The sequence below is a fragment of the Pinus tabuliformis genome, chromosome 4_1 (assembly GCF_031772625.1).
Source record: "Pinus tabuliformis cultivar Carrire ecotype Pingquan chromosome 4_1, CPIR1, whole genome shotgun sequence".
Lineage (NCBI taxonomy): Eukaryota > Viridiplantae > Streptophyta > Pinopsida > Pinales > Pinaceae > Pinus > Pinus tabuliformis.
In genome coordinates, this window is record NC_142303.1 from 373,606,662 (window position 1) to 373,619,396 (window position 12,735).

Sequence of the window (12,735 nt, forward strand, 5' to 3'; positions counted from 1 at the left end):
GGAGAAAATTAATACATCATCAATATATACAATTAGCCAATCAAAATATGGCTTGAAAATACTATCCATCACCTTTTGAAATTTTGATGGTGCATTCTTGAGTCCAAAAGGCATGACATTCCATTCATAATGTCCTGTTGGTATGCTGAAGGCAGTCTTGAATTTGTCTTTTTCAGATATGGCCACTTGCCAAAATCCTGCTTTCAGGTCAAACTTAGAGAAAATTTTGGCACCTGCTATCCTCCTGATTAAATCTCCTTTATGTGGGATTGAGTAGGTGTTGTCAGCTAGGACTGAATTAAGAGGCTTGTAATTAATAACCAATCTCAGAATGCCTCTGATTTGTTCAGCTCTCTTATTTACATAGAACCCATAACAGTTCTAGGGACTGTCGGATTCTCTGATCAATCTTCTGCTGAGGAGCTGCTGAATTTCTTTCTCGCAGAGATTTCTGTAATCTTGGCTCATAGGAATGGCTCTGCTCTTACAAGGTTTACCAGCATATCCTTCCTTGTAAGGGAGTTCTACTGTGTGCTGCTTTCTATGCCAAAAGGCATTAGGTTCCTCCAAGCAGCATTCTTCTTCTATTTGTTTCTTCAAATCTCCAATTTTGCTTTTAATCTGGGGAAACTTGAGTTGTTCTTCAATTCTCAGAGTGTTTTTCAGGTCTTTTAGATCTAAAAGTCTAGCTTCAGCTCTATCCAGATCTTGTACAGTGTGTACCATTGTAGAAATTCTAGGATTGGAGATATATGGAAGTTCAATTTTCTTTCTTGTCCCTTTTGAAGTGGGGACAGATATAAAATATCCAGCTTTGCCTCCTTTGAGTCTGAGTGACCCATGAGGTTCTACTGCTGCAAGAAAGACATTACCAAGTATGCAGTCTACTGGAATGTCAGCTATTGCAAATTTCAAATAAACACAGTGGCTATCAAAACAAACAGATGCTTTGGGTACTTCATATCTGAGTTTTTTATTACCCAATCCTACCACTTCTCTTTCAACAGTCACCCAATATTTTGTTGGGATATTTTTCATATTCAGGATGTTAATATCTACTCCTAAATCAATAAGAGCAATCATTTCAAACATTTTCCCCTTTATGCAAATATTAACCAGTACATGATGTTGTTGATAGGAGATAGTTAACAATCTCATATCCTTGAATCCAAAATTTGGATCCTTCATACCTTCAGCAATTTGAACCTCTTGATTACTGCTGTATGAAGCAGTATTCCTGTTAGGATATTCCGACACATAGGATATAGTTAAGTTCAACTTGGTCTAGTGTAGAGTTAGGTTAGAGTTAGGTAAAGTGTGTTTCTTTACCGTTGTACATTTTGTAACTTCCAATCCGACGGTCACGATATGTAGTGATCCGACGGTTCACTCTCACCTCGGTATTACCGACACTTGATCCGTGGCTTGACACCCGATTGGTCCATGAGTTCTATTTAAAGCGCATGGAGGGTCATTGTTCGAGTAATCCGTGCATGAGAGAAGCTTATGTAAATTTTCATTCTTTGATTAATAAATTGCCTGTAGTACCCACGTTGGGACAGGCCGTGGACTATTTCCCTCCTTGCACTCTGAGGGTTTTAACCACGTCAAAAATACTGGTGTATTGATTTGAGATCTGGTTGTGAGTGGTGTCCTTTTGGTATTCTTTCTGTGGAACTTACCCTGTAAATTCCTACATGGTATCAGAGCTATTTGAGGGTCGCGTCCGTTGGTGATCCAAATCTGAAGCCGGTAGAACTGCATGCGGCTGTCGTTTCCTAGATCTGCTGTTTCTGACTGCTTTCGGGCCGAGAGGACTGCTCTGTTGCGTTCGGAGCATCTGTTCCAGTGAGGAACCCCTTTCGTTTCACGTGAAAAGGTTTCCGGTAGCCCTAGCTGCGTCATTTTTCAGATCGGGAGGTATACAGAGTTTTTTTTGCAGTTTACTGTTATTTTCTCTCTGCTTATTTCGGTCTCAGTTTATTTAGCCTTTTTTTTTAACCGGATCTATACCTTTCATTTCTGCGTATGCTCTTTGCCCTGCGACTCTGTGTGATCTGGGCAAATCAGAAACAGAAAGGAAGGATTTTTCTCATGCGTATGCTCTTTTCCCTGCACCTTAGTGTGATCTCGGAAAATCAGAAACATTGAGAAAAATATTTAGTTTTTCGGCTAAAGCTAACTTTGAGATTTTTTTAAAATTTCTAGTTTTTTGGCTAAAGCTAACTTCGAGCCGCAAGGTTCGTTTTTCTTTGCATATTCGTGTTGGGTTTTGTGTTTTGTGTTTTGTAGGGAAAAAGAGTTTTCTCAAGGCAAGCACGCAAACAGAGGCCCCCCCCCCCTCTCTCTCTCTCTCTCTCTCTCTCTCTCTCTCAAATTTTTTGTATAGATCAATTGGTTCAAAGCTATTTTAAGAGAGTAGAGGTCTTGGGTTCAAGTCTCCATTTTGTGGGGGCGGATTTTTTTCATTCCCGCACATTCGCGCACTTTGTCGGCAACTTCAACAATTATTTTTCAAAAAGCCATAACTTCTTCATCCGGAAGCCTTTTTCAGAGCCGTTTTTTTTAAAACCGCCTATTTTTTCGAGATCTATCCATTGGAACACCTACTTTCAGCATCTTCAGCTTCATTTTTTTTTTAAATGGAAAGCCCATGCCAAGTCATTCTTGACAGCACTAACTACTTCCAATGGGTAGCCTACATCGAAGATTTACTTAGAAGTAAAGGTCTCTTCAGAATAGCCACAGACCAAGAGAAGAAACCAAAAGATGAAGACAAGGCGGCAAAATGGGAAAATAGACAAGATCAAGCACGTGGTTTGATAGGGATGTCTATTTCTCCTGATCTTAGATTCCACATTGCAGAACTTGAGACTCCTCATGAAGCATTAGAAAAACTTGCTAAAGTTTTTGGGATTAAAAATGAAATTAGAGCCCATCAACTTGAAAATGAGCTGCTTACTTTGGATCCTAATAATTTTTCTTGCATTGAAGATTTCTTGTCCAAATTCAAGAACCTTAGATATCTCCTGGAAGGTGTTAAAGTTAAGAAAGAAGATGGTAACCTTATTTATTCCATCCTTACTAAGTTGGGACCAGCCTACTCTGTATTTGTTTCCACTTTCCATTCTACAAGAGAAGCTTTCATTTGTCAAGGACAAGACTACAAGCCCCTTCCTTTGACTCCTTTTGTGATTCCTTAATAAGAGAACAAGAAAAACTCTTACACCTTGGTCTTCTTAATCTTGGAAACTCTTCCACGAAAGCGTTAGCCGCCCAGCAGCAACCAAATTCAAAGAATCCTAAGAAGTCATATCCTCAAAAGAATGGTCCTAAACCATTTCAGCCTCAAAATGAAAGATCATTTCAGCAAAATGATAAGACCAATAAAAACAAATGGAAGAAGACTGATAGACATTGTAACTTTTGTAATCGAGATGGCCACTTAGAATCTAAATGCTTTAAGAAGATGGAAGCCTTGGAAGCCGCAATGAAGAAACATAACATCCATGTGGAGCCTACTTCAACTTCAACTTCCGGAATGGCACTTTCTGCATCTCATTGTCAATCATCTCAGTCTGGTTATGCATTAAATGTATCTTCTTCTTCTTCTCATTCTCATGAGTGGCTCATTGATTCTGGAGCCTCTTGTCACATGGCCAAAAACCAAGCCATGTTTTCTTCTTTAAATGATTGTAACACCAAAAATATATATATTGGTGATGATAGATCTCTTAATGTTGTAGGGACTGGAACTGTTCATCTAGACAATGGTCAGTTTAATGATGTATTATGTGTTCCAACCTTATCCTGCAACCTTCTATCTGTCTATCAGATAACTCATTCAGGTGAAGGTAAAATTGTTGAATTTTCACCTCATGATGTTGTAATCAAGGATCTAAAAGATCCTAAACAGATTCTAGCTACTGGTCTTGCTGATGATTCCAAAAGGTTGTATAAGTTTCACAACTTTGGGTCATCCAATCTTCCCTCAGTATTTGTTGCTCATAATGATGAAGTGAGCAAACTTTGGCATGAGCGATTTGGTCACTTAAACTATCGCTCCCTTCAGCATCTATGTAAAGAAAATATGGTGACAGGTCTTCCTATGGTATCTTGCAGAGATGGTGTTTGTTCCGGATGTGTACTCGGAAAACATCATCGGGACAGTTTTGACAAATGTGCCTCTTGGCACGCCTCAGCCCCTTTACAGCTTGTGCACAGTGATTTATGTGGTCCTCTTCCTGTTGCTTCATTCTCTGGCTGCAAGTACTTCTTAACTTTCATTGATGATTTCTCCAGACGCACTTGGGTATACTTCTTAAAACTCAAGAGCGAAGTATTTACCACTTTTTTGGCCTTCAAAGCATTTGTTGAAAAACAATCTGGACATCAAATTCTTAAGCTAAGAACTGATAATGGTGGAGAATATGTTAAAAACACATTCATCAACTTTTGCACCGAAAATGGAATTCAAATGCAACATACTGTTCCATACACTCCACAACAAAATGGTGTAGCTGAAAGGAAAAATCGCACCTTAAAGGAAATGGCTAATTGTATGCTGCAATCTAAAGGACTCAGTCTTAGTTTTTGGGCCGAAGCAATTAATTGTGCAAATTATATAATCAATCGCACTCCTACTAAGGTTCTAGAGAATATCACTCGAGAAGAAGCTTGGAGTTCCATTAAACCAGATGTAAGTCACTTTCGTGTGTTCGGAAGTGAAGCATGGGCCCATATTCCAGATGAAAAGCATAAAGCTTTAGAACCTAAAAGTGAGAAATGTACTTTTGTTGGATATTCTGAAGATGTAAAAGGTTATAGACTTATTCCATTTAAGTCCAAAAATGTTATCATTAGAAGAGATGTAAAATTTGATGAAAATAAATCGGCCTGCGAGCCTAGTCCGGCGGATGTGCCACCTCTTCCTATCTCTTCTATCTTTGAAAACATTTCTTCTTCAGATGATGAAAGCGAGGATGATAATCCTCCCCCACCTTCTCAGGATCCTCAACTTCCAAGATGGGTCCGTGCTACTCGGGATGCAGCAGGTGATCTTGCCGGTGATCCTACAGATTAGCGACGTACACGTTCTCAGTTTGAAAGAGCCTCTTCTTTACTGGCTCAAGCTCCAGTAAATCATGATCCTGACACTTTTGCAGAAGCTTCAGGCCATCCACATTGGGAAGCAGCTATGAATGAAGAATATCATTCATTGATGACAAATGATACATGGGATCTTGTTCCTCTACCAAAGGGACACAAACTTGTTAGATGTAAATGGGTTTACAGAACCAAGTATGGACCAGATGGGAAAGTTGATAAACATAAAGCTCGTCTCGTTGCTAAGGGCTTTTCACAGGTTGAAGGCATTGACTACACTGAAACCTTTTCTCCTGTTGCCAAAATGAACTCCATCCGCCTTGTTCTTTCCCTTGCTGCCTCTTTAAAATGGGAAGTCCATCAGATGGATGTTAAATCTGCCTTCTTGCATGGGGACTTGCAGGAAGAAATATATATGGAACAACCCATTGGCTTCATACAAACAGACTCCAGCCTTGTTTGTCGACTTAAGAAATCCCTTTATGGCCTCAAGCAAGCTCCTCGGGCTTGGTATGCCAAAATGGATAGCTTTCTTTTAGAATCTGGCTTTTCTAGGTGTCATTCTGACAATGCTGTCTACACCAAGAAAGAGGGCAACTCTCTTATCATCCTTGTTCTTTATGTTGATGATCTTATTCTTACTGGTAGTGATCCCAACCTTATAAACCATGTGAAGTCCAGCCTTAAAAAGAAATTTGAAATGACAGACTTAGGACATTTACACTATTTTCTCGGTCTTCAAGTCTTGCAATCCCAAGAGGGTATTTTCCTTTCCCAGTCCAAGTATGCTTGTGATATTCTTCGTCATTTTCACATGGAAGACTGTAAGCCAGCCCCTTCTCCCTTTCAGTCTGGAGTCAAACTTTCAGTCTCTTGTACCTCTCCTGAAGTTGATGCTACCTTATACCGTCAACTTGTCGGAAAACTCTTGTATTTAACCCATTCTCGTCCTGATCTTTCCTTTGTTGTTGGCCTTGTTGCTCGTTTTATGCAAAACCCCCGTGAAAGTCATTGGAAAGCAGCTAAAAGAATACTTCGTTATGTTCGAGGTACAGTACAGTTTGGGATTCATTACAGTGCCAAAGCAGCTCCTCTGTTAGTTGGTTTCACTGATTCTGATTGGGCTGGTGACCCTGATGATCGGAAGTCTACTGCCGGTTATGTCTTCACTCTTGGTTCAGGACCTATTACATGGGCTTGTAAGAAACAGGCTGCCATTTCTCTTTCGTCAGCAGAAGCAGAGTATCGTGGTGTCGTGGAAGCTAGTAAGGAAGCCTTGTGGCTTCGTCAGATCCTATCAGAGTTTGGCTTTGAGCAGCAGCATTCAACCACACTTTGGTGTGATAATCAAAGTGCCATTCAGCTATGCAAAGATCCATTCCAGCATCAGCGCAGCAAACACATTGAACTACACATGCACTTCATCAGAAAGCTCATTCATGACCATGTTCTTGAAGTGCAATATTGTCCAACAGATGATCAGGTTGCAGACATCTTCACAAAGGCTCTCACAGAGGCGAAGTTCACTAAACTTCGATATATGCTTGGAGTTCAGGAAGTTGTCACTAAGGGGGGATAGGCTCTAGTGCCTCCTTCCTTCTCCTATTGTGTCATATTTGTAAATCCTTCAATCCTATCCCAAGTTGTTCTTAAGGGGGGATGTTAGGATATTCCGACACATAGGATATAGTTAAGTTCAACTTGGTCTAGTATAGAGTTAGGTTAGAGTTAGGTAAAGTGTGTTTCTTTACCGTTGTACATTTTGTAACTTCCAATCTGACGGTCACGATATGTAGTGATCCGACGGTTCACTCTCACCTCGGTATTACCGACACTTGATCCGTGGCTTGACACCCGATTGGTCCATGAGTTCTATTGAAAGCGCATGGAGGGTCATTGTTCGAGTAATCCGTGCATGAGAGAAGCTTATGTAAATTTTCATTCTTTGATTAATAAATTGCCTGTAGTACCCACGTTGGGACAGGCCGTGGACTGTTTCCCTCCTTGCACTCTGAGGGTTTTAACCACGTCAAAAATACTGGTGTATTGATTTGAGATCTGGTTGTGAGCGGTGTCCTTTTGGTATTCTTTCTGTGGAACTTACCCTGTAAATTCCTACAATTCCATGGTTGATCATCATCTTCTTCTTTTGCTACATGATTTTCTCTTCTCATTTTTGCAATTTGAGTTTTTATTGCAGAAATTTTTGTCTTGAGATTATGAATCTCTCGACTGACTTCTCCTAGAGTAAGTGATCTTACTCTATCAGGTTTCTGCTGATGCCTTTGAAATGATTTTGTGTTACGTTCAAATGAAGCATCAACAAACAAAGATTTCTTACCTGAACTATTTGAATCTTTTGCTTTGCGCTGATCCATAAAAGCTTCAAATGTTTGTCTACATGTGATTTACGCCGAAGTTATTCTTTCAACTATTATGGATCACAGAAGCCTCAATTCAACATAAAAGCTTCTATCAGGCGATTTTTCATTTCTCCGTCCTCCATGGCACAGATTTGTGACAGAATCTTCAATTCTTCTTCTTCTGTCGTGGCGATAAGGACTTTCTCTTTCTGGGGTTTATGCTTTTCCCCTTCTTCATGACTTGATTCACTGAAATATTCAGAATCAAAATTATATTGAATTTGGAAAGCACATTCTTCAGAGCTAGAACATAAACAATCTGAAGAACCAAAGTCTGAATATTTTTCCATATAAGAATGGAGTTCTTCTACAGATGAAAAACTGAAAGAATCATAAGAAGATTCTTCTATTTGATGTTGTTGAGCTATATCTCTGATTGTGACATTTGGGCAACGTTCTGTGCTGTGAGCATGAGAACCACATTTCATGCACACTATTGGTCTTCTTCCTTCTTGTTTTACTTGTTTGTTTCTTTGGGCAAAGATTTGGGATTTATTTCCCTTGTTTAGCTTTGATTCTTCACCCTCTGGACATCGAGAGGAAGTGTGTCCAGTTTTCCCACATAGCCAACAAGTAATTTTGTTCCATTTTTCCTACTTACTGGTGTGTAGGTGAATATCTGAGGGATTATAGTAATGTGTTTTGGGAATGTATTTATAATACCCTCTTTTTGGTCTGGAGGCTTGACTTTGCCTTAGCTTTGAATATCTTCTTTTGGTTTTTGGATAATTTCTTCGATTTTTGTAAAAAGCTTCTTTAAACTCTCTTTTGGCTCTTTTCTTAGCCTTCCTTCGTTTTACCAAAGGATCATCCAATGTTAATCCATACTTGCTGCATATGGATTTTCTATCAGGCAATCTGGAAAGTTTTTCGAGAGACTTATTTACCTTTGAGCTAGTACAAAGATTGACCAGTGTCTTTGTAATGAGAGCATAAATCTCTCCCCATGTATATGACTCAAAAGGTAATTGAAAGACTTCTTGCATTCTTATATAATCAACAAATTTAGATGGCAGAGCTGCAAGATATACCTGTTTCCATAACAGGTTCTTTGAGTCTTTTAATTCATATATCCTCTGCATCCAATCCCTGTGGAAGTCATCATATTGAGACATTTTATGGCACTTTAAATTTATCAAAATAACTTCATTTTTATCAACAATTTCTATTTCACTTCCACACCAATGTTCTAGAATCATTGATGTTAATGCCCCTATCATGTTGCTGATAACTGTACCATCAAAATTATGTATTACATCTCCTTTCTCATCTTTAAGAACTTCTGCTTCCATTGTTTCTATGAGCTTCGGAGATGACTCTGTCTCCCACCATATGAGAAGTGTCCCTGTAAAACACTGAATAATAGTCCTGCAAGCATCTATTTCCGATTTTCCCCTGAGACACATGAGTTTATATTCTGTATACATCATGTCAATCATTTGGCGTATTTGGCCAACACTCATGTTATCTATTTCCACTCTCTGTGGGAATCTGCAAAGAATGTGTGTGCTTCAAGAAGTTTTCCTTTTCCTTCTATGCCAGGTGCTGGATAGCTGGTGAACCTATGTTCAAGTGGTTCATATATAGGAAAGGTTTGTGTATCCTGGTCTTTGTGTTCTTTCCCTTTTTCTAGTTCTTCATCCTTGAATAAGGATGCTATTGTGATTTTATTTGTAGCCTCAGTATTAGAAGATGGTGTGGCTACTTCTTTAGGAAATAAAGCAGGAAACCTATCTATAGATTTCACAGGATCCTGAATTCTTATCCTTCTTTTTACAAGAAAGGAATTTGGAACTGGTTTCTCAGTTTTAGATAGATTCAACTTTTCAACTTTGTCTGTTAAACCAGTTATAACCTATTTATTTGTATCCAAATGATCAACCAACTTTTCTTCAACTCCTTCTATTTTATTCAAAGAATCTCTTGCATAAGAACAAACCATACTAGATTCAAACTGTACATTGTTTAAACATTTATTCACATCATTAATTGATACTTGAACAGTATCAATTTGTTCCTTGACTTGTACAGATTTTGCAACATTCATTTCTAAGCCTTTTACTACAGTATTTTTCCAGTTCAGCTATTCACTGGCTTTCTGTATCCGGCCATCAATGCCTAAAGCATTGTCATCTTTCTGGACCAAAGGGATAGCTTTGGCTGCATTTTGATTTTCTCCTATGACAATTCCTTTGTAAGGAGGAAAGGTCATAGGGGTTTCAACTTTAGATCCATCTAGTGCAGTCCAAGCATGTTTGCTTGCTGAAGTGCTAGTAGAACTAGTAAAAACATTTAATGGAGCAATATTATCTTTCCATGAATAGAAAGATATCCAAGTGTTATTCATATCCATATAATGCTTCCAATCTTCAGCAAACTGTTTCTTCTCTATGGGTGTATAATTTTGATCAAACTCATCAGCCTGAGGATTAGTGTATAGATCCCAATTTAACATTGCTTTCATCCATTGGGCACTAATCTCAGATTTCAAGCATCCATCCATAAGAGAGAAAAATTTATGTATCTCCATTACTGCGGGCTTTTTACAGTCAGAAGGAACATGGCGAAATTTGCAATCTAGAAATAGGCCATGTGCCTGCTCAAGGTATCCCAATCCATATCTAGGCTTGGATGGTCTCATTGAACACATCATTTCAGTCATCCTTAGATGTTCTCCTTCTACAGTAACAATCTCATGCATCATGAGCACATGATCAGCATCTGGTTCATGCGGGAAAGGGATGTCTGAGAATTTGGGATTTGGGCATGAATTTACAGATGTGGAAGGTGGGGCTATACCAGTCCTTGGATTATGATTTGCATGGATGTCAGATTCTACTAGAGTAAGCAGATTTACATGTTCTTGACATTCTGGGCATTTGACCTCTAAAGAACAATAATTTACAAGCTGGGCTAATTCATACAAAGAATTATGTCTACAAGAAGATGAAGTAGAACAAGCTGTATCTACAGTGGAAGGATCTCTGTAATACTTGGATTGTTTACAAGCTAACTCTATACCTCGTCTTTCAATAGTAAATCTTCTGGGGAAAGTTATGACTGCAGAAGACATATTTTCTGTAATATCAGCAGAGGTAATATTTTTCGGAATAAGTGGCTTAGGATTATTTACAACCCAGTGTTCTGGAAACGTCAAGTCTTCCCATCGGATGGTCTGATGCTCAATTTTTTGGTTCTTCGCATCAGTGAGGATAACTATACTTGACTTTGAGTCTCTGCTGGGTGTATGGCGGATGGCTAGCCAAAGGGTATTAGTGTGACAGGAACAACCTTTGGTCTGGATGGCTATATTATTTCTCTTCTTTTTCATATCGAAACCAGTGTTCTGAATTTGGAGTTGCAGAATCTGGTCTATGGTTTCGTCAAAGGTATAAACAGAGAAATTTTGGTAACAATCGAAATAGACTGGGCCATTAGATAGAGGAGCAACAATCCCAACTATTAAGGAATCTGTATACTTGTTGTGCGTCATATCTTTGACAGTAGCAAGCACAAAAGTATTTAGGCCTTTATGAGTTAAAGCATTGATTCCTACTCGAATGCATCCTAAGTGCAAATAATTTGTCTTTAGTTTCTTTGCCTCTGCCTATAATTCTTTGGGTTTCAATAGAGATATAGTCTGTATATTATCTGAATTCTCCTGAATTTGGCTTACAGACTCTTTAATGCTTATTCTAGTAGCGGCTATTAAATGGAAAGCTGAAAGATCACTATACACTTCTGAGGGAGCTATAGCTGGTAGTTCCCATCGGGCCAAAGGCTGGGGTTCTTCATATGCAAGTTCAAAAGAATTTAAAACTCTACTAGAACTAGTAGCAAACATATCCCGTAACGAGTTTTCTACAGCCTTAGAATGTCTTTCTTCTAATTCTCGGAAAGAAACTGATTTCCGGAATGATTCCACTCTAAATGAGTATTAAGATTTGCATATCGACCTCAAGAGGCAAACATTACTAGCTCTGATACCAATTTTAAGTAGGGGCTCTTGTCACGAGCTTGCTACTTGTTGCGTCTCTTCGTTCAGCTCTGATAGCCAACTCCTTGTGAACCAGTGGTGAACCTACTCAGAACTTTCACGCTCTTACGGCCTCAACAATGGCTTCCTCACCTAACAACAGCCTTGGCATCCCTTCATTCCTTTGGCGAACTTCCTGTGAACTTCGGATGAAAGCACAGAGACAACTACTACCGCAGCAGACAATACTAAAGCACAGACAAAGTATTCAGATGCAGAATGGTGTACTCATTTTATTTCAGAATGGATAAACTGATTACAAAGAGATTCTTTACAGAGATAGACTATCTTCGCATTTATCAGACTTTATGCCATTCTCAAGGAACAAGCAATACCGAAGGCTACCTGGTGATAGATAGGCTCTGCCTCAGAATATGACACAACTCATTTACAGACTGGATGACTATCTAAACGATTCGGCCACTTTAGTTTCTCACCAGTGCCAAGCACACCTAAGGACTTGAGTTCTTCTCGTGTTGCAAGCAGATCAAACAGAATTTCCACAGATGCAGAGCAAGAGAGACACTTGACTCAAAACACACAAAGACTCTAACTGACTCAAAATGGGAATGCCTCTGCAATGAGCCTTACCCTCCTTATATAGGAACAGAGGGGGGAACAAACATCACTATAGCTCATCCGTGAACTGTCCTAAAGGTGGATGGAATCATTACTTTCGGATAGTGCTAGGGCAATGTCCGCACAAAGATTCCAATTTGATGGATGGAATAGTTGTTTTCAAGTAATGCCAAAGCGACATCTGAACATACATTCCAGTTCGGAAAATTAAATCTTATAGAAGATAACAAAGTGGATGCTTTTAATCTAAGCCCATGAGAAAATAGTATCGACAAAACAAAGTGGATGCTTTTTGTAAAAGCCCACGGGAAAATATAGACTATAATTTATTTACACTATGAATGCTTTGGTACAGCAAAGCTCACGAGAAATCTGGTCACAATTAAGCCCTTGTGACTGGTACTTATTACAACATGGATGCTTTTCTTGGAAAGCCCATGAGAACCGTCAAAATATTGTCAATTCGGGAAATCTACCTCTTTTATACAACATTTCATCCCAGGCTTTTGTATAAATCCTGCGGACAATCATAGGTTTCCCTAAGACAATCTGATATTGTACTTTGGTTAAAACAAGCCACTCCATATGTTC